Source organism: Artemia sp. Qi Xiang Cuo, chromosome 15 (genome assembly GCF_049724085.1).
Source record: "Artemia sp. Qi Xiang Cuo chromosome 15, ASM4972408v1, whole genome shotgun sequence".
Classification (NCBI taxonomy): Eukaryota; Metazoa; Arthropoda; class Branchiopoda; order Anostraca; family Artemiidae; genus Artemia; species Artemia sp. Qi Xiang Cuo.
Window position 1 is genome coordinate 64,068,456 of NC_142808.1, and position 22,500 is coordinate 64,090,955.

Sequence of the window (22,500 nt, forward strand, 5' to 3'; positions counted from 1 at the left end):
CCTTTTCAGATTCCGGTCAAAAATTAAGTTAAACAATCATATGAAGCATTGCAAGCGTCATGGGTGTCAATCTGTGCAAACGGTTAGCGGTGACAGGGCCATCTTCCGATTTAAGAACTTTCAAAATTCACTCCAACAGAGTGACAAGGTGGCCTTAGACTGCGAAGCCACTCTCATAGAGGTGTATTATCCATTGAATTCAAATCTTGTTAAAAAAAACATGAGGTAATTGCAGTCTCTTATGCTCACGCACAAAGAGACTCGTGTAATTCCATGCAATTGGTAGAGGTAGTTGAGAGATTGGGTGGTGAGGATTGTATGCTCTCAGCCGTGACAGCAGTCATTAAAAAAGCAAATAAATTGATATCACGGCTGCGAAATACATCCTATCCAAAGACTCTATCACCAGAGGACGAGTTGGCCATTAAAACTGAAAAAATATGTTGGGTTTGTGAGGGGGAATTTCTTTAGGGTAATGGGAAAGAGGGAAAGGGGGTACGGGGAAAGGGGGAAAGGGATGGTCCACGACCACGATCATTTGAGCAACTCGTTTGCATCGGAATTGAGTAATTTTAGTGGAGTGGCTCATCCACCGTGTAATTTAAATGTTAGTCAACAATATTTTCTACCTGTTTATATACACATTTCCCGCTATGATCTGAAATTTATTTTACCGGCGTAGGCACGATTGCAACGAAGTGGAGTTGTAAATGGTGCATGGTTAGATGGTTCTTTTTCTTATAAGATCATAACCAAATTGTCAGCAAAGCTGCCGCTCCTACAATTTAAATGGCAAATAATAGATGATAAATTGTGCATGAATAAGATCTGCTTTTTAGACTCCTTTAGCTTCTTCCCCAAGTCCCTAAGACAACTCATTGAAGTACAGAAAAGTGACAATTTTATTACTTTCCCCCTCCTTAAGCAACACCTCCTTAAACAGCACTTTCTAGACGGTGATATGTATGATTTATTAACGTGTAAGGGCATATATCCGTATGAGTACTAGAACTCCACCGCTAGGCTTTCTGACGAAAAATTGCCGTGCATCGGCTCGTTCTACAATTGACTTCACGATTTTCAATACACCGCTGTCGACTAAAAATTTGCCAAGAGGGTTTGGGCTAAGGGGGGATGTAAAAATGGGTGAGATTATTTTAGATTGTACCTGGCAAGTGATGTATTGACGTTGCTGGATATTGTGTGTAAGAACTAAAATCTATAGGGAATTGGGGTTGGATTAGGTTATTATTTTTCCACTCCTCATTTGGTGACGGAATTAATTCTTAAAATCAGTAAAGAGGAAATAGGTTTGATCCCCGACGTGGATCAGCATCTATTTATTGAGAGATCAATGAAAGGAGGGTAGTTTTTCATAAGGATCGTATTCTTGAAAATGATCCGACTGGACAAGACACCGGTGTAAAGTCGGATGCAGTTTTCTTAGATATGAACTCCCTCTATCCGTCGGCAATGTCTCGCTACTCTTTGCCGTGTTTAAATTATAAATGGCTTATGATCCTCGTGCTTCAGATTTCCTCAACATTGCCAATGTTGAGCAGAATGGACCACGGGGATGGTTTTTTGAAATTGATGGTGAAATGCCAGAGGAGCATCATGACTTGGAGAAGGATTTTGTTTTCCCGAGCAGAAACAGAGCGGTGACTGGGGACTCTTTTGAGTCCATACAGTATTTCTAAGGTAGAGGATGGGGGTGTGCACAAGACACCTTCTAAACAAAAACTTGTCGCTGACCTTCATCCTAAAGAGAATATCGTTGTACATCACGTTCTTTTGCAGTGGATGGTAGCCAGCTATTTCAACGTCAAAAGATACATAGAGCCCTCCAGTTTGACCAGAAACCCTATTTGAAAACGTTTATTGACACTTTTGTTGGTAAACGTTCCGAAGCGAAAACGAAGGTTGAAAAGCCAATCTTTAAACTCATTTTGATCTCAGCCCTCGGTAAAATGTGTGAGAGTTTACGTAATCAAAGTCGTTGTGACGTTGTGACTGACCCAAAAGAATGTGCTCGAATCGTGGCCGATCTAAACTTCACATCGTTCACCATCATAGACTCGATAATGATCCTCTTGAATAGAAGAAAAAGAACTGTAATTTTAAATAAAAATATTGCAAGTGGCAACGCAATAACCGAAAAACCAAAAAAACTTATGTTGTCATTCTTTTATGATGTGTGTAAGTGCCAATGGCCGGGGGAGGGAGAAGTTCAAGTATATTACGGGGATATCAATTCACTTTTGCTAAAAGTTGAAACCGCGAATTTATCGAAAGATTTGGAAAAAGGCGCGCACATTAGCTCTCGAATGAACTTTACCAGTTGGGACGAGTCCATTTACCTGGAGCTAGTGAAAAGTCAGGCCCCAAATCAATTATTAATGTTAAAATCAGAGACGGGAAGTGACATTATTTCCAGTGGTGTGCTTGCACGTCCGAAGGTGTTCTGTGTGCAAACACACAAGGAGGTAATCAAAATAGTCTGCAAGGGGTATCTAGACACTACGTGAATAAGAATTTAGACATGAATGTATATAGAAACTGTGTGGAAAATAGTATAGTTCCAGGGGTGAAAGTTATGGCGATTCGCTCTTTAAAATTTAAAAACCACACAGTCTTAGTTGATAAAATAGCCATGTGTCCCGTGTCGGATAAAGTCTATGTGTGTGCGGATGGTGTGAAAGTGCTACCCCACGAACAATATCTAACTTCTGACCAAGGTGTATGTCAGGACTATAGACATAGCCTCGGTCGGGAAAAAATTCAATAGTAAATGGTTGGGTGGTGGGATCTTTTTTAATAGATGTTTTTTTTCTAACTCAGCAGTGTTTTTTTTTTCCCAACTCAGCAGTGGTTTTTTTCCCCAACTCAGCAGTGTTTTTTTTTATAGCAAGGTAGAGTCATATAATTTCTTTTCTTTTGTTTTTTTTTGTAAATATATAAAAAGTGTTTAAATTTTTTTTACCCCACACCCGCGGCCAGCCCGCAGGGGGGGGTGGCCTTCAGCTGGCCACCACCAGCGGCCACAGCACCCTTCCGCGGGGCCCTTTTCAGTTATGATAAGTGCTTTTTTAGTGTCTTTTTATTGAATAAATAAAAAAAATATATTGTTTTGAATTTATTACATGATAATGCCTTTTTCATGTTTTTATATGTGTGTTAATGAAATATGTAGTATTTTTTATGGTGACGTTTTTATTCAGTAAATAAAAAACATGTATTATTCTTTAAAAATGTTTTTGTTTTCCTTGTCTTGAATCTGATTAGGGAAATTACTATTATTATTTATTCATTGGAACGATGCAATCCACAGTAATTTGTGTTTTGACATCGATGCAAGTGGGGACTATGTTTCAATTGAATACTCCATTTAGATCGATTCTTTGCGGACCATCAATGTCCGGCAAAATGAAACTTTTAACAAAAATAATTCAAAATCGTGATAAAATTTTTTTAAGAAAATCGAACAAAAATTTTAACAGCTTAAACAGCACTTTCTAGACGGTGAAATGTATGATTTATTAACGTGTAAGGGCATATATCCGTATGAGTACTACAACTTCACCGCGAGGCTTTCTGACGAACAATTGCCGTCCATCGGCTCGTTCTAAGATTGACTTTACGATTTTCAATGCACCGCTGTCGACTAAGAATTTTTTCCTATTATTATTATAAATAATAATAGCATATTCCCAGCAGCAAGCAAAAATAAAGTACACAATTTTAAAAGAAAACGACTTCTTCAAGCGGGTGGTAACTTCTTTACACTTTTACTGCCAATCATTGCAGGACTTGTAAACAGTTTTCTCTAGAGAGAGAGAGAATGGCCAAACCCTTTTGACTCCAATTGAACTCGCCCTTTTGCCAAAGGAACATTTCGAGGACAATCTCAATAAATTCATTAGCAATGAGATAATTGCCGACGAAAAATTAATTCTGCTTCAAAATGCACTTCGCCGAGTCGACAAACATAAACCCTATCGTGAGAGACCCCTCAAAGTAAATGTAATTGATCACAATAAGGAAATGACTCAATCATCATCATCAACAACAACAATAATACCAAAAGAAGAAGAAGCTTGGTCTAAAGTTATGACAAGTGTTACAGATCTAATGCCCCACTCCTATCGTGAACAGTGTAAAAGACTCTTGACATATCTCAATGACAGTGAACATAGTCAAATTGATGCTATTGGGAATCAAGTTGTAATCCATGGCAAGACCTATATTCTACTTGATTTATTATCAGATGTGGTCACGAATCGTAAAAGACTTGTATCATTTGACAGCCATCTGCATACATTTTTAATTTCATAAAACTTTCCCAAAAGCCTTATTGCCAATAAACATATTTTAAAACGATTAAAGGAATTTAGTCAAGTATCAAAAGATGTTTTTAAATCATGTTCGGAAAATACTAGCACGCCAAGTGGAAATGATTTACAAGAGTTATGTGTTGGGGAGTCAAGCAAAGACGTCTTAATATCACTGCATCTCCCTCACCATCACCTATTGGCAAGGCCATATCCAGGGGGGCGGTTACCTGGTTTGAACTCCCCCCCCCCGAAATTTTGACCGAATCGAAAACAAGTCGAAAATTAGTAAAACCTAGGTAAAAATCAGTAAAATTAGTCGAAAACTGAGTAAAAAATTAGTAAAACCCCCCTCCAAAAAAGTCAAAAATTAGTAAAACCCCCCCTGAACTAAAATCCTGGATACGCCCTGCCTGTTAATATGCAAATGGGCAGTGAACACTTCACTACGTTTTTACGTTCAAAATGTTTGAAGCATTGAAACATGTTTATGAGAATATTGGTGAAGTGGGAAGTTTAAGTTCATCCACAACACTTGCTCAAGTCACTGGACTTGAAAAGAAACTGGCGGCAGAGTATTTACAGAATGGATCAAGTTACACCCTACATCGTAATCATAGAGTTCCTGGTAGTCACTATTGAAAAACTAAAGCCTTTTTTCCTATTATAAATATTACAAGCAGATCTTTTGGCTCTGGATGAGATTCAACGGCGTCACAATCACCCATACAAGTACATTCTACTTGCAATCAGTGTTTTTAGTCACTATGCATAGTCCTTTCCACTGCGGCCAAAGACCGGCGAAGAAGTTGCTAATACTCTTGAAATCATCCTTGAACAGAATTGCTATAAGAAGATTCAAACGGATCGGGGTAGTGAATTTGTTAATCCCCATGTAAAGAAGGTTCTACTTTAATATAATACAATCCTCTGTCATAGTCATAGTCCAAAAAAGGCAGCATTGGCCGAACGGCTGATAAGAACTATTCGACTTTTACTTTCTAGATATTGCACTTTGAAAAATACTGCAGCTTTTATTCATGATTTGCATAAAATCCTGTTGATTTATAATCAACGTTCACAACGATCCCTGTCAATTTCAACCCCAACAGAAGTTCATCATGATGTCAATACGCTTGACACTTTTCTTAAAACAATATTCCAATTGTTTTGGTGGTGGTGATGGTGGTAATGAGAAGAAAAAGAAGAAATTCAATGTTGGTGATACTGTTCGATTCAACCTAACTACTAATGTTTTGAAAAAGGGTAATTACTTATGGTCCACTGAACTTTTTAAACTCTCCAAACTCTTGGACACTACACCCATAACGTATCATCTACGTGACATGAAAGATGATGAGGTTCTTGGCAGCTTTTTTGATTATGAATTACAAAAAGTTAAAAACACTGGAATCTATCAGATTCAAAAGATATTAAAGACTCGTACTCACAGGGGCATGAAACAGTTGCTTGTTTGTTGGCAAGGATACAACTCTGATTTTGATTTGTGGATAGCCTCCGAGGACATACACAATGCCCATTGATTTTTAAGTAATGTTTATGTCCAACGTCTCTGATCTTCTCTACAATGACTTGAATACAACAAGTGATTTTTGGACGAAACTCTCCCCCACCATCAAATTTGACGATGGAAAGCATGAAGTTGCTCTTGTCGACTGTATTCTCAAAAATACCTATGATATTCTGAGAAAAGATCGTGTATATGAGATAAAAGTTATACCATTCAATGGTCACTCTTTGTCGAATATGAATGGGTTGAAGCATTTAAATATAGATACTATCCGGATGTTACACTGAGATATAAAGAATATGGTACTATGACGGATTTGTGTTGTGCAATCAATAGAAAAATCTCATATCGTAGTAATGGTACATTCTATTTTGATTATTCAATGGAGCACGATATTATTTACATTACCTCTCCTGTTGACACTGAAATGATTTATCTCACTGATAATCTGAGAAATGTTTATGGCTTCCAACGGAATATGATCAATGGGAAAACGCAAGCACTGTTAAATGGATGGATCAAGTTATTTTTGCTGATTATCCACCTGGTCTTGCTTCGGACTCTTGCATATTTCTTAATGCATCCTTTGTGGAGACATCGAGAGTTGGTAAATCAAATGTCCCCCTCCTACTTTTTCTTGAACGAAAAACAACCAATGAACATGTTCATCACTATAATATGAAGAATCTTCAGTATGTTTCTGTAAACACTTCGTATTTGGAACTCTGTCAGTTAACACTAAGAAATGAATTAGGTGATCCTCTAGCAATAACTAAATGTTTAGCCGTGATTACATGTCATTTTCGACCCATTCGCCAACAACAACAAAATGGCTAATATAAAAAATGTATTTGTATGTCCTGATATTGATTGTTTTGTTACTGCTCTCCAACCCCAACAATTGGGTCATGGAATGGACTATTATAAAGGCCGTTCGTCAATGTCGGGCTACGGTCTTGGCAATTAGTTTGCTAAGCTGTTTCGCTCTGCAATACCACTGGCTTAAAAAATATATTTCGCCGGTTGCTGCAGATTTTTATCCTCTACGCTACTCGATTGGGGGGATGGTACAGATTTAAAGAAAGTCTTTCACAAAATCTCAGGTCCAGCGCATGATCTCTTGGCAAGCGATTGAAGTCACGAAAAAGTGGAAAAGATTTTAAAAGGAGGAGAAACATCTCATCACTCATCAGTCTCTACTCAGGTCAGAAACGAATGACAACATCACTCTTGTCAAAGAAAAGTAAGAATAAGAAAAAGAAACCAAGAAGAAAAATTGTTAGATTGAAAAGGGATTTCTTTTCCTAGACTGAAACGGCATATCTACCCCACAAAGAATCTCATCTCACTGTCACCACATCTCTAAATCTTTTCAATGCATAAAGTGTGGATGTCAGTGTAAAACACGGGTACTATGAACAGTTCTATACACAGCAACCCCTCTCTGAAAACATACATTTTCAAATTTATTCCAATACAGACTAGTCCATAGATTTATCATCCACATTTATCGACTTAAACATTGTGGTGAGGAAGAAGTCTGACAATTTACCTCCCTCCAACGTCGATGGATTGTCCTATGAAAATGGTATACTACACAATTTATTTAAACAAATATGTTTCTACATAAATGGAACATTGGTGAGCACTAGCAATAATCTATCAAACTATGCGAGTTACATACAATTTATGTTGATGATTCCAAAGGTCTATAAAAAATTGAGAGGACTGCCAATGGGCTATGACTACAGATCAAATGTTGATACTGACGGTGAACTCACTTTGGCGGTCAGCAAGGAGTATCATTTAGTTGGTATACTCAATCATTAAATATTTAATATATACCAATGGATACCCCCAATGTTAAAATTGATGTTAAGTTACAACTTGCACCGTCCAATTTTATATTGAGAAAAACACTTGATGCGGCACCCAATACTAATGTCAATCTTACCTCGGCAATACATCATGTGTGAAAACAACAGGTTATGAGTCCTTTTGCTTTGGCTTTGGCTTTGCAAAAAGTGCCGGTGCCATAGGATCGTGGACAAGTTCACCACATGAATTTGAATTATTTGGACTTTCCACTATTGTATGTAAAGTAAATGGAATTCCTCTCTACAATTTGTCCTTTGATAAATCCTATAGGACCCTATATGAATTGACGATGCAATCTCTAGATCGAAATTCGCACCTACATGAAAATGGTATTACCGATTCAATGTTCGCTAAAAGTCATGGTATCATTGTTCTGGACTTGTCTGGTACTCAAGATATGAGTATTGTCAGAATGGGTACTGTACGTTTAGAGTGTGCCTTTAACAAACCATTGACAGAGAGTGTAACATTAATCTCACCCAATCAATTTGAAACCTATTGGGAAATTACCCCCGATGGTAGTGTTCCTTTAGACTTTGCACCATGAACACCAATTAAATAATCGATGTATTTAACATGGATCCTTTTATGTCCAAATACAAATCCTATTGTATGCCCTAAGATTTCCTTGATTATATTCATACTGTTAACAAAACTATTTTCATTGTTAATAGTAGTCCATCAACTGTGCAGACGGGTCATTGGCTATGCATCTTTTAAACAGCGAAGAATAAAGAATTTTTTGATTCTCTTGGTCTACCATATGCATTCTACACACACAACATCAAAAACTACCTTGAAGGAAGTGGGAAAACAATTATTCAAAATTGGATGCAAGCACAAGATTTATCAACCAAAAGTTGTGGTTTTCATGCATTACTTTGTTTCATTTTTTGATGTCGTGACTATACTTTCAGTGAATTTCTCAAAATTTATGTGTACCGTCCACGTTTGAATGACTTTCTAGTAGCAAATACCCTGTCAGAGCTGTATAACATTGATTTCAGTGCCCTAAAAATAAAGTGTTTTAAAAATTTATGTGAATTTATTTATTAATAAAATATATATGCACGATAAACAAAACTCTTTTGTCTTTATTGTTTAGATTTCTTCTTCTTCTTGTTCATAGTCATTTAGATTGTTATCGTAGTCGTCGTCGACGACGATTAGTGGTGGCAGATCATTGGGATTCAACTTGTACAGATCCTGGCGTGCAAAGTCAGGGTCAGATTTTCCACAATATAATGTAACTTCATTTTTATTAAATCTTCTTGTGAAGTCATTGATACTATTACGATTCATATTGTAAAATTCACATGTTTCTATCTGTTTATTTGAAGTAATGTCGCACACAGTATTCTCATATGAAGAATCACTTTCTGTCACAGCCAAATAAAAATCACTAGGTTTATGATCATTACTAGCATTGTCCTCACAAAGTTCATGTTTTTACAATTGAAACGTGCTCTAAAATATTCTTTACAATTCAATTTAAATCCACGACGATACCAGTCTCTTAAAAATAAACTGAAATCACGTTTAGGGTTTTTTCCAATCACACCGGGGTAAGTATTTTCCCATTGGTCACAAATATCATAATGACAATTGGAGCATAGATATCCATTAGGATGAGAGTCACAAGTCTCTTCAAAGCAGGTATTACAGTCCGTAATTTGTACAGCATATCCTTTATGCAATTTACACGGACTGCATAATCTACACGTTTCATCATAGACATCAACTGTAGTACAGTTCTCACATGATGACCAGCTGCCCAATGTATATAAACATAGTGAACAAGTATGATACATTTTTTCGATGTTGTTCGTCTCACTGCCAAAAAGAAACTGACTCAAAATCAATAAAAAAAGACATTGTCTTCTAGGAGGAGGAGGATAATTAATCGAGTATCATCACAAAAATTTATTTCCTATTGTTTTAAAGAATGAATTTCTAGTTAGTGGTTAAAAGCAGAATTACAATGTCATTTTGCTTCGTTTCAATTAATATATGAATAAATTGATTAAATGCATTTGATTCACAACGCATAAGCTTCATAAAATAGTCCAAAGATGTAGAATCAGTTCCAATTATACTGTTAAGCATTTATAGAGAAAATTTTTTCCGTTGAAGATATAATTTCAGAAAGTCATCATCTAACACTAAATATGTTTCCAATTTGACTAGATTCTGTAAGTTCTTCTGTTTCTCAAATCCAATCATTCTCGTTCTTGATACTCCCACTACCCACTACAGACTAAAATAACAATTGCAAGTTTTTACTTTGCGCATAATCTCAATACCTCTTGGACACTCCCACAATAGAGAGAGAGAAAGAGTGGAGTAAACGATCATCTAGAGTGTCTAATCAAAAAATAATCATAAAAAAAAATTTTATTGACAGAAATGTAATAAAAGAATATATTTTTACTCTCTTCTTGTTTGGTGAGTCAATCCATTTTCCTCAGTGTGCTTCATAATAGCATTCAACCCATGTTGTAGTCGTGATAAATACATTATATTCACTTTTGTGGCAAAGCAAAATTGTTCATCTGACTTAAATTTACTCAATGATATAACGTATCTTCTAAACATTTCTTCCCACTCAAATGTTAGTCGGGAATCCTTTCCAATTTCAACTGCTACATTGGGGGCCCTTGTCTTCACAACACCACTCTCAGCTCCTTCGAGGTGTAATAGTGTGAAACTACTCATTTTCACAATATTTGAACGTTTATTTCTCCAATTTGACATAATGTAAACTAATCAAATTCAATTTGTTTACTGAGAAACTAACTCGGTATCGGACTTTTTATATCCACACTCAATGTCAGAGTAAAAGCGTCAACTCCTATGATCATGCTACCATGAAGAATCATGTCTAACATTAAAATATCTATACCAGCCTGAAAAACTATTAAAAACCATATATACTTACAATAAAACATCCATACAAAAAAAAATTAATAAAACACCAACCATATAAAAATACGTATAATCAATGATAAAGTAACACACATATTTAACCATATATCAAAAACCATCTCTGTAAGAACAATCAGACTCCCATACAACGAAATATAGCATATAACACCAATACAACAATAAACATCCATAAACATAAAACATCCATATACCTGTACTTTCTCTTTAATTTATACAGTAATGTCCTAACTATCCGCTACCTTTAATTAACAAAATACTTGTCTTGTTGTATGGTGGGGGAATGTGCGCTCTCTTAGATTGACATAAAAAGAGAGTACTGTGCGCTTCCTTTAATTGACACTATAAAAGAGTACTGTTCGCTCGGAGATATTAATATATGCAAAAAGGAGAGGACCCATCCCGAACAGAGATTGATACATCACTACTCCTACATAGAGTTTGATTTCTTTAACACATACTTTTTGTTTATATTTTAGCGTATATCAAGTTTTAAGGATGTACTTTCCATCTCATCAAATTTAAACTGATTAGTTTTTCTTTATTTTAACATTCATTTCATTTTTTTAGGTAAAGTGTCTTTATCCCCTTCTTTGGCCCTGATATTGGTTTAATAGTTCCAGCATATGAGAACTTTTCAACTTTGAGAGAGAAGATTGGCAAAGCGCTAAGAAGGTGCTACTGGAAAGACGTATTGATTTAGAGTTCAAAGTGAACACACCTATACTAAATTGGGTATTCCATTAAAAAACCAGTAAGCTTTTTAAGTAAATTTAATCCCTGTGTATCACATTTCGCAATATTTTGGAAAGGATTACAGGTAAATAAAATAAAATTATTATTGCTACTGTGTGACGTCACCATTACATCACCAGTCGAACGACTGTCTCTGGACTTAGATTTATGGATTACGATTTGGATTGTGGCTGCTTACGAGAGAAATAAGATGGCTGAAAAGTTGGTGTTTAGCCCTGTTCTGAACTTTTGGAGTAGATCCCTCACAGAAGCTGTAAAACTTGATATGATCGTCAAGAGTGCTATTAACTATTTCCAACACGATGCAGTTTTACAAGCTAAAAATAACCTTCATTGTGAGTTGGATATCCAAACCCGGATGGTTTCGTATGCCAAGGATTATGAGAATATTACTTATATGTGCAAGTCGCTTATCACGGTGGCAAAGCAAAATGTTTTGATCCCAAAGTTTGTAGTTTTCAGTCCATGTGAAGTACCTGCTATTGGCGGGTCTATTCATGCCACAGTAGTTTCGAAAATAATGTTGAGCGAACCATCGCTCAACATTTCCCTCATGGAGCCTGCTTTTGTCGTGGCGATGAAGCAAGTGCCAGAAGATTTAGAGAAATTGTCACTGAAACAGGTAATCCCCCAAGTGCACTAAAAAGCTACAGTGTGACAAGTCCCGGACATTTAAAGTTTACTTTCCATTTCGAACTAATCTTGATACGTTTCCAAAAGCATCTATGAAAGTGGGGTATGAACGCCTTCCGGTTGAAGAGTTCGTGTTTCTACCACGTCGCTACTTCAATTTTCATGCAATCGGTGAGCTTGCCAGAAATTGTAAGAGCACAGTGCACTGTTCTTACAATGTGGATCCGTCGACCACAAATCGATGCCTGATACTCCATGCCAGAAAAGTGCCTTTTGCGTTTGTTGCAAGAGCAATGGTCATGCTTGTTATGATGTACAGTGCCTGAAAAACTTAAACCGAGGACTTGTTTCTACTATTATGTAATATAAATGGGTTATTTACAAATAAACTTCTGTGTTGCACTTCTGTGTTTTCCTCCAGAATCATTTTTTACTAAACATGTTATCAACATACTTACACTTGATGCCATGACATTTTACTCCATGCGTGCTAGAATGCTAAGTAACAGAGACAGACCCTCTGGTTGACTTCTTGCTTTCTTTAAATCGGCTCACTATTCTAGCTTGTTCAAACTAAATTATAATTACTTTTCTGTGAGAGTGGACTCTTGTGTTTATATTATTGTGTATCTACCCACTGATTACTCCAACGAACAGTCAGAGTGATTATTTGCTTCATCGTAAGAAAATTTAGGTTCTTGTGTAGAAGAAATTTGGCGTCTAGGTTTATCTTCTGTTATAGCCAGAGGCTTTAATTGTAATTTCTCTGAACCAAAATCTCAGGCGTCTCCACGTACTACTATATTTAAGGGTTTATTTAGTAAATTTTTGCGTGCATTAGATAAAATGTTACATTTTACGTATGTTCACACGTCTTCGTGAATCTCTAACTTGGACAACATTGCTGTATCTTCAAATCTGACAGCCGATACAGTTAACAGTATATTTGATTATCAGCTGTCTGACCACTTACCTATAACTTGCTCAATCGGTGTGCCATCTATTGTTTCTCAAAGTAGTCCACCACCACGTGATTCCTCAGCACGACCGTATCGTCTTCTTTGGTCAAAGATTGACCAAACTCAGTTCCTCGAGTTGGTTTACTCAACTCTAAGTAAAATTAATGTCCCATTTCATTTTCTCTAAAATTCATTTCAGTTGCCTAAGAATGAAGTCCATATTTGTCTTGATATATATTGTGCTGTAATTTGTCATGCCCTCAGCTTTGCCGAAAAACAAGCTGTCTCCATGCAACGTGTCTTCAAAGTTATCTTCCCTGGATGGACCACAAATCCAGAGTATTTTACTTCATGTGGATAAGCAATGTTTTGATTTTCTGTATGGAAATATTGTGGGCGTCCTACTGCCGGGCATGTAAATAACATGTGGATCTCTACAAAGCGGAAATTCTCCAAAATTCTTGCTCAGCGTCACATAGATCTTTTTAATAGCTATTCTGCCCGTGCAAAACAAGATCGAAATATGGAATCTAAATTTGTCTTCTTCTCAGCACCCTTTCTTCGTCAACGTTCTTAGCTGACATTCCAGAATCTCATTGGTATGCATATTATAAATCTGAGTTTTCTGCCCCGGATCCCATCATAGAGCAATCTTATGAAGTAGCTATGGATCAGTTTTTGGATGCTTAAGCCGATGATGATTTTGTGTTCAGTAACCGTTCTTTCGAAGATGCCATTCCAAAATTCAAATGGAAACATTCATCTGGTATTGACAAAGTTAGTGCTATTCATTTGAAATACGGGGGAAAACTTCTTACGGCTCATCTGTGTCTGCTTATGCAGATGATTTTCACTCCAGATATCGTTCCTTTTTCTTTTTGCATCGGAGATTTGATTCCTATCTCTAAAACAGGGAAGTCTGAAGTTCACTGTACATCATTCCTTTTTATTACTGTATCTATATCCATTTGCAAGCTCTTTGAGTTACTACTTATTAGGAAACTGGAAAAAGTCTGCTATACAAAAGTCTTATATACGGATTCAAGTGAGGTACCGGGAGTGCCAACGCTTTAACCGTAGTTGCAAATGCCTGACTGATGCAGAATCATCTGGAGAAAGCCTTGTTTTGAAAGGACATGATGTCAGACGTGCAATCAACTCTCTTATCCACGCAGCGATTCTTCTGAAAGCTGGTAAACATGGATTGAATCTGGGTATTATTCGTTCTCTTCGGGATTTATACTCAAGACTTTACATCCACTTGAAACTATCCCTAGATAAAGGGATGCCCCCAATTCCACGTGGACAACTTATCCCATTCAAGAAAGGGACCCGTCAAGGAGCCGTCACCTCTCTCGATCTCTTTAATAACTATATTCTGGAAGCACAAGTTTTCTGACCTTCTTTACTTATTTTGTCTTCTGTAAACCTTTCCATGATATGCTATGCTGACAACATCCTAAACCTCGGTTGAACTTTTCAACCTATCAGCGAAATTTTTGGAAACCTTGAGGCGAAATATCAGAAAATTGGGCTTGAATCCAACTTCTCCAAATCTGATATTGCTCTGTTTAACTGGAAACAAATTCCTCTGCCCCTTCCATAAAGCTTGGATCTAGCTCTGCTCAACCTATAGATCGCGTAATGTATTTAGGTCTGCCCATTTCTTCTTCTATCCGAATCACCTGAAAAGTTCTTCTTAAACAAATCAAACGTAGAATCTCAGTGGCTTACGCTTTAATTCTATCTTTTAAGCTTCGATTAAACCGACATCTTATATTTAGTCTATATAATGCTGTTGCCCTTCCCCATATCCTCTACACCGCACCCTTTTGGAAACTCCTAACTAAAACTGACAAGATTAAAGTCCAATCCATGTTCTTTCGTTTTGCCAAGTATCTGCTTTATCTGCCTTCGTGGTAAAGAAATTCGCTCATTATTGAGAAATTCAAGGATTCTGACCCACAGGTGGCCGTCGCTAGATGGATAGCGAAGCATAATAAAAAAATTGATGGGAAGTTGAATGATTGGTCCCACATTCTTAAGCAGTGATGTATTTTTTTTTCCTACGGTCCGTCGTGTTGTATTTAATTGTGACGGATTTTTGAATAATTTTTGATAATAATAATAATTTAATTCGTTCATGATTTTTTAACGTTAATTGTTCTGTGGCATATACAGTAGGTCGCGCCATGTTGAAGATTTTTTTCGCACATATATTATATAAATTAGATGGTGCTGTTATCTTTTCTTAAATTATCGCCTTTGGCTCCCACCTTGGACCTGAAAATTGTTTGCGTTTATTTTTTATAGCATTTTATATTCATGTATTACCATTTTAACAAGTATTGTGAATTTTAACGATTAATTTGTCACGAATTTTTTCATGCTTTTAAAGTTCTTTCTTCAATTCAAAGCTCACCACGAAGAATAAATATTCGGAATTGGTTTCATTTTCATTGAAAAGTAATTCACTTTAGAAAAATGAATCACCCATCAGTTCTTTTTTCATCTGCACAAAAGTAACATTTCGCATAGAAGGATATGGGATATAATAACACTATAATGATAAATTTGCTTGTTCTTTCATTTTTTTAAACTTATCTAGCACCATGCCTTTTTAACAAGTTTTAAATACCTTTTTTCCATTTCTTAAGTTTTTTTTGCCTTAAAAATTGTTATTTCTTCATAGTTTCATATGTTTGTCATAATCCTAAAATTAAAAGAATCATAACAGCTTAATGCAAATGAAAAAAACAATTTTGGATTTTTTTAATCCCTTGCAAAGAATAATTCCTTATACTCTCTTGACAGGGCACATTCTCTCTTCTTTTAGTTCGTATTGAACACAATATACATTGTTACATTGTCTTTGGGTTATTTTGTCTTTGATAAAAGTCAATATATCGTCATTTGTCTTTGAGGTTTCATTCACAAACTCATCGTGCGTTCAATTGCTGTTATTATTGGGTTAACATTAATACTGTTTATATTCACACACGCTTTTCTTTTCATCAATTCTTGTTTATATTCAATAGAAATGTTATCTGTCAAAGCCCTTATTTACTTTACTTTTGATGTCAATATCTGTTCTTATATTATCTTTACAATGGTAAAACTTCAAATATATAGATAAGATATGGTTTATAACATTCCTACATTAGTTCGCCTTTCTTTTTCTTGACTTCTCTTGAATGCTAATACCCGAAAAACTCTGGTTGTCTGAATTATAAGACAATAATGTGTTACTAGTAGCACTAGCAATTAACTTGCCCTCATCGTCAACTATATGTTTTAGACTCAACTATTAGTTTTATCTTTGAGCTCCAGCCTCTCTTTAAATCTTACTGTTGCATATCCCCCTTTGCACTGGTGAAAATTAAAGGGCACTCCAAAGAAATTTAAGTTCTTACTGTAATGACAATGCGCACATACATCTCCAATAAGGTTTTTATTACTTATTATTTCTTAGTTCTGATATTCAGCTTTGAGAGCACTCATTTCTTTGAAAAATATATTCTTTTTAATATTGGTACACATTAAAAGGGGTCATATATAGATATTTTAGAGAAGCGGGGGTTTAAGATTAAATTTATTTTTCAATATTGATTTTGCCGTAGTCTTTATATAAAAGTATGTTAAGGGTTACGGAAACACACATTTCTAAGAAATTCATTTAGTGTCAGGGTAACATTAAATAAGGGGGGCTGGTATATACCTACCCTAGAGTCTTAGGTTCAAAGTTCAACTTATTTATTGATAAAAACACAATTATACATAAAATCAACAAAATCAAGAACACTAAAATTAAAAAAAGGAAAATCCAACACCCAAGTATTGGAAAAATTAAAAATCAAAGCACTAATATCAAAAAAAAAATTCATTGCACTAAAAAGTTAAAAAAAAAAATTCATCGCAATAAAATGTTAAAAGACCAAAACTCATTATACTAAAACATTAAAACAAAAAAAATAAACAAATTATTTCTTTAAAAACTCCATTTTAACCCCTCCTACTGCCAACCCATTGCGGTAGGGTCCTGACTGGTCCAGAGGGTTCTTCTATCTGCGGCTGACCTCTCCGGGAGTCTGGTCTACACTCAGCCACTCAGGGAGGGCCTCGAATTTTGACCAGCTTATAAGGGGTTAAAATGGCCTTTTAAAAGAAATAGCTGTTTAATTTGCATTTTTAGCTCAGTAAATTTTGTTTTATTATATTTTAGTATAATTGATTTTGATTTTTCAGCATTTTGGTATAATGAATTTTGATTTTTTCCATACTAGTATTGTTATTTTTACGTTTTTCCATTGCGTATTGCGTATTGAATTTTTGTTTTTTCAATTTTAGTCTTTTTGATTTTGTTGTTTTTATGTATGAATTCGTACTGTCAATAAATATGTTTGACTTTTATCCTAAAATCTTATAGTAGGTATATTCCCGCCCCCTACATGTCACCCTGACATAAATATGGTTTTTAAGAAGAATGGGTTTTCTCGACCCTTAACACAGTTTTATATAAGGACTAAGCCAAAATGAATATGGAAAACTAAATTTGTTCATTTATACCCCGTTTCTCTAAGGACTCTATAGATGACCACTTTTAACGGGTACTCTGGGTAAAAGGATGGTGCTCCAGTTACTGGAGAGACACGAGTGGAACAGTAAAAATGAATTGTCACAAGAAAGAGTGTCTAGATGATAGAGTTATCGTAGCATAGAATGCTCACTAAGATGAATATCTTAACTATTAACAAGCAGTATTGGAGATCTTAATATAAATGTATGTGTGAAGTGTCATGAAATTGAGAAACTAAATTTCTTTGGAGTGTCTAAGAATTTCCATCGGTATAATGGTTGATGTGGGAGAGTAATATCTCCAGAGGAATTAATTCTACAGTCTTGTCCAAGCCATAAGTTAATAGTTTATGACGATGGCAAGGTTCTTGGTAAAACTGCTGGTAACACATTATTGATTGATAAATCATTTGGTCTTCTTTCAGGAATTAGCATTCAAAAGTAGGCAAGAAGAAGAAAGTCAAAAGTATGTATCAGTGTTATAAAACATAATGTATCAACATGTCAGAACTGCAATTTATGTAAAAGTAATATAGGAACAGACAATGAAATCAAAAGGAAATAAAAAGGGTATTGACGAATAATACTTCTAATGAATATAAAGACGAAATAATGAAAAGAAAAATATCTGCAAACGTTAATAGTTCTATTGAAGGTGGATCACTATGCACTGTCACTGACACCAATAACAACAGTGATGAAACTCATTATGAACTTGTGGATGAGACCTCAAAGAAAAAAGTGCATAACCAAAGATATAACGATGAATATATGTGTCCTGTCACTATGAGAAGAGGAAAAGTGTCCCGTCATGAGGGAAAAGGATGAATCATTATATGAAATGAATTCAAAACATGCAAATGAATACATCATGAAAGTGTGTATACATAGTGAGGTTATCGCAGCATTATATGCTCTCAAAGATGAATATTAGAACTACAAAATAAGCAGAAATGGACACTTTAATAGAAATTTATATTTGTGTTGTAAAAATAATATTAGTATAACTAATAGTTGATGAAGAGGGCAAGCTGCTCGCTAGTGCTGCAGTTAACAAATTCTTGACTGATAAATCATCCTACCAAAATTTTTGGGTATTAGCATTGAAAAGAAGGCAGGAAGAACACAAGTATATTACTCTAAGAATGTTATAAACCATATCTTATCTATATGCTCCATGGGTTCCCTATGTAAAGATAATGTAATAATAGATGTTGAAATCACATGTAAAGGGGCTTTGGCAAATAATATTTCTAATGAACATAAAGATGAATTTAGGAAAAGAAAAACGTTTGTGATTGTCACAATATTACAAATGATGATGAATCATGAGATATAGTCATTAATCCAACAATAACAGTGGCGAAACGCACGATAAGTTTGTGGTCGAAACCACAAAGAAAAATGTGTGTAACCCAAGAAGTAACAAATAATATTGTGTTGAATACGAACTAAAAGCAGAGAAAAAGAAATATTAAATGAAAGGAATTCAAAAATTTCAAAATCGTTTTATAATATTGATAAGATGTAATATTGTGAATGATCTTGTTTCATTAAATTTATTAATTTGCATTAAGTTTTTATGCCTTTTATATTTTTTTAGATTAGGACTATTAAACCAATGTATGTAACTATGAAAAAATAACAATGTTAAAGACAAATAAAAAACATAATAAATTGAAAAAAAGATAAAAAAAACATGATGAAAAGGAATGCTGTTAGAAGAGTTTACGAAAATGAAAGAACAAGTTAATACTAAAGATAAACATGTTTTTACTAGTATATCTTGAAAATCTCCTGCTATCCGTGTAAAAAAAAAACTGCTCGTATCCTTATGCTAGGTTTATCGAAGGTCTAAGCCGTTATATAAAAAGAAATGTAAAAATACGGATAAATGAATCACTTTAAATTTAATAAAATTGGAAGAAAATCGTTAAAACTTGAAACATGTTAAAATATAATCAAAAAGTATGTTTTAAAAAATCAAACTGAATGTCAGTCCCCTGAACCCTAAAAAGGGCCAAGAGATATAGACACTATCTCTTAAAAAATGACCAATTCTTAAGATACATAAAAGATATGTCTTCACATATATCTAGAAGATCCCGATCTATCCGTGTAGAGAGATCCCTGTTCATATCCTCACGCTAGGTTTCTTAAAGGTCTAAGCCGCTATTAAAAGACTAAATGTGAAAAAAGAGAAAAAATAACCACTTTAAATTTAATGAAATCGGAAGGGAATCGTTAAAACTTGATATCCTCTAAAACGAAACCAAAAAATATGTGTTCTAGAAATCAAACTGCATATTGCCCCACCCCCGCCTCAAAGCTTATAAGGGGCCAAAATGGGGAACTAGACGCTATTTTTTTTAAATGGTCAAAATCTAATACACAGGAATGCCTGCTCATATCTTACTCTACGTTTATCGAAGGTCTAAGCCATTATAAGAAAAAACTAAATGCTAAAATACAAAAAGATAATCCCTTCATATTTAATGAAATGGGGAGAACATCGTTAAAACTTGATATGCACTAAAATGTAACCGAAAATGAGGAGGTTGAAGACCAAGAGGAGGTTGAAGACCTTTCCCTTAAAAATGAACATATTTAATCTTTTCTAAAATATCTTGAAGATCCTGAGTTATCCATGTCGAGAAATCCCTGATTGTATCCTTACCCTAGGTTTAACAAAGGTATAAGCCATTAAAAAAGACTAAATGTTAAAATACAATTAACATAATCATTTTGAATTTAATGAAATGAGAAGAAAATCCTTAAAACTGGATATACTCCACGGTATAACCAAATAGAAAGGTTTAAAATAATTGCATTGTATGTCCCCCCCCCCCGAAAACGCCAAAACGAGCCGATAGAGAGATATAGACAGTTTCCCTTAAAAAGCTATCAAATCTTAAAAAAAAATTCTTTTCTAGCATATCTTGAAGTTCCCAAGCTATATGTGTTCATAAATTCCTGCCCGTATCCTTACTCTATATTTATTGAAGGTCTAAACAATTATAAAAAGAAAACTCAGTTAAAGTACAGAAAAATAAACTTAATTAAATAGAACGAAAATGGTTAAAACTTGATTTACGCTAAAATATAACCAAAAAGTTTGTGTAAAAAAAATAAAAGTGTATGTCGGCTCCCCAAAGCCTGGAAGGGGCCAAAAAAAGGATATTGTCAATTTCCCTTAAAAATGACCAACTCTGCAAGAACAGCAGAAATATATGTATTCTACAATATCTTGAAGATCCCAAGCCATCAGTGTAGAGAAATCTCAGCTATTCTCCTTACCCTAGGTTTAATGATGGTCTAAGCCATTAAAAAAAGACTAAAAGTTAAAATATAGGAAAAATAATCACTTTTAAATTTAATGAAATGGGAAGGAAATTGTTAAAACTTTGTACCCCTTAAAATATTACCAAAACTTATGTTTTAACAAAATCAATCAAAATTTGAGCTCCCCCAAACCTTAGAAGGGGCCTAGAGGGGGATATAGACACTTTCCCTTAAAAATAATAAAATTTTAAATACAGAAAAATATGTGTTTTCTTGTATATCGTAAAAATCCTGAGTTATCCATGTAAAGAAATCTCTATTTGTATCTTTAGAGTAGGTTTATCGAAGGTCTAAGATATTACAAATACAGGAGAAATAATCACTTTAATTTTAATGAAATGGGAAGCTAATCGTTATAAACTAGGATACGCTAGAATATAACCAAACTTAGGTTTTGTTCGGTTAGTTCCTCTCAGTACTTAATAAAAATTTACTTAGGTTTTGGTCAGTTAGTTCCTCTCAGTACTTGATGAAAATTAACTTAGGTTTTGGTCGGTTAGCTTCTATGAGTACTTGATGAAATTAAGTATGGTCTACAATGAGTCCCGTCTCAAATTTCCTTAGTTTTTCGTATTAAGTAAATAAAATTATTTACGGAGAGGGTTTATTTCCTGATACAATGTTTTTTTTTCAGATTTTCTGTGTTTAGTTGACTGTGCTCAGAAACGCTTTTCGCTTTATGATTTTATCAAGGGGTAATTATTCATGGTCTAGTTATCATATCATGGTTTTTGGTGGGATGAGATGTCTTGATTTGTTGAGCCGTTGGTGATTTCACATATTAATGTAGGGTTTTTCTTATTATCAATAATAAGTTTCTGTTTTAGGTCACGGGATTTTGCTTTTCTTGATTCGATTTACTTGGTTATGTTACCAGGTTTAGGTGAAAGGTAAAATTAAAAGGTAAGCTTCACACCTGGGAAATACCATCAGATTTTTTTTTTCGGTCATTTAGTGCTCTTAACAGGATGAGAATTACCGATTTTTTTTTTATATTAGAACCTACAGTCTCTTACGAGGAATCTTGTGGTCCCAATCATTAAATAGCACTTACATTCAAAACAATCTGGTCTCTACAAAATCTGATAAAAGTTAATGAGCAAGTGCTACAGTCTAAGAGTTACGAATGTTAAGGGGCTCTGTTATTGCCTTCGTCTGACTTTTTATATTCCACTCTCAAACAGTAACTTATTGGCGATGACGTTCATGTTTAACGCAAAATCTATCCAGTATTTCACCTCTGTCTAATGTATGGCCTCTGCTTAGACATAAGCTTCCTTTTTATTTATAGTAGATGTAAATGTTCGGTAAAATGTTTTAAAGGATATTGACTTGTTTCAAAGGGATAAGGGGCAATACACATTTTAAAATAGTTGTTCGTACATACATAATTATTATTTCTCTTAGTACAATGAAAATACTATCTCTCAGTACAATTATTTTATCTCTCAGTACAATGAAAATACTATCATTTGAATAAACTTATTCCGATCATCTAAGGCTTTTTACAAATCATGATTATGTAAACTCAGTGAATCCATTTCCTTTTAAA

The 22,500-nt window shown here is 34.7% G+C and overlaps 1 protein-coding gene across 2 annotated transcripts in view; it reads right to left on the reverse strand.

The window, feature by feature from the left end:
* LOC148943982 (uncharacterized) overlaps positions 1-22,500 on the reverse strand; it is a 254,608-nt gene that overhangs the window by 127,026 nt on the left and 105,082 nt on the right. The gene's annotated exons all lie outside the window — the stretch shown is intronic.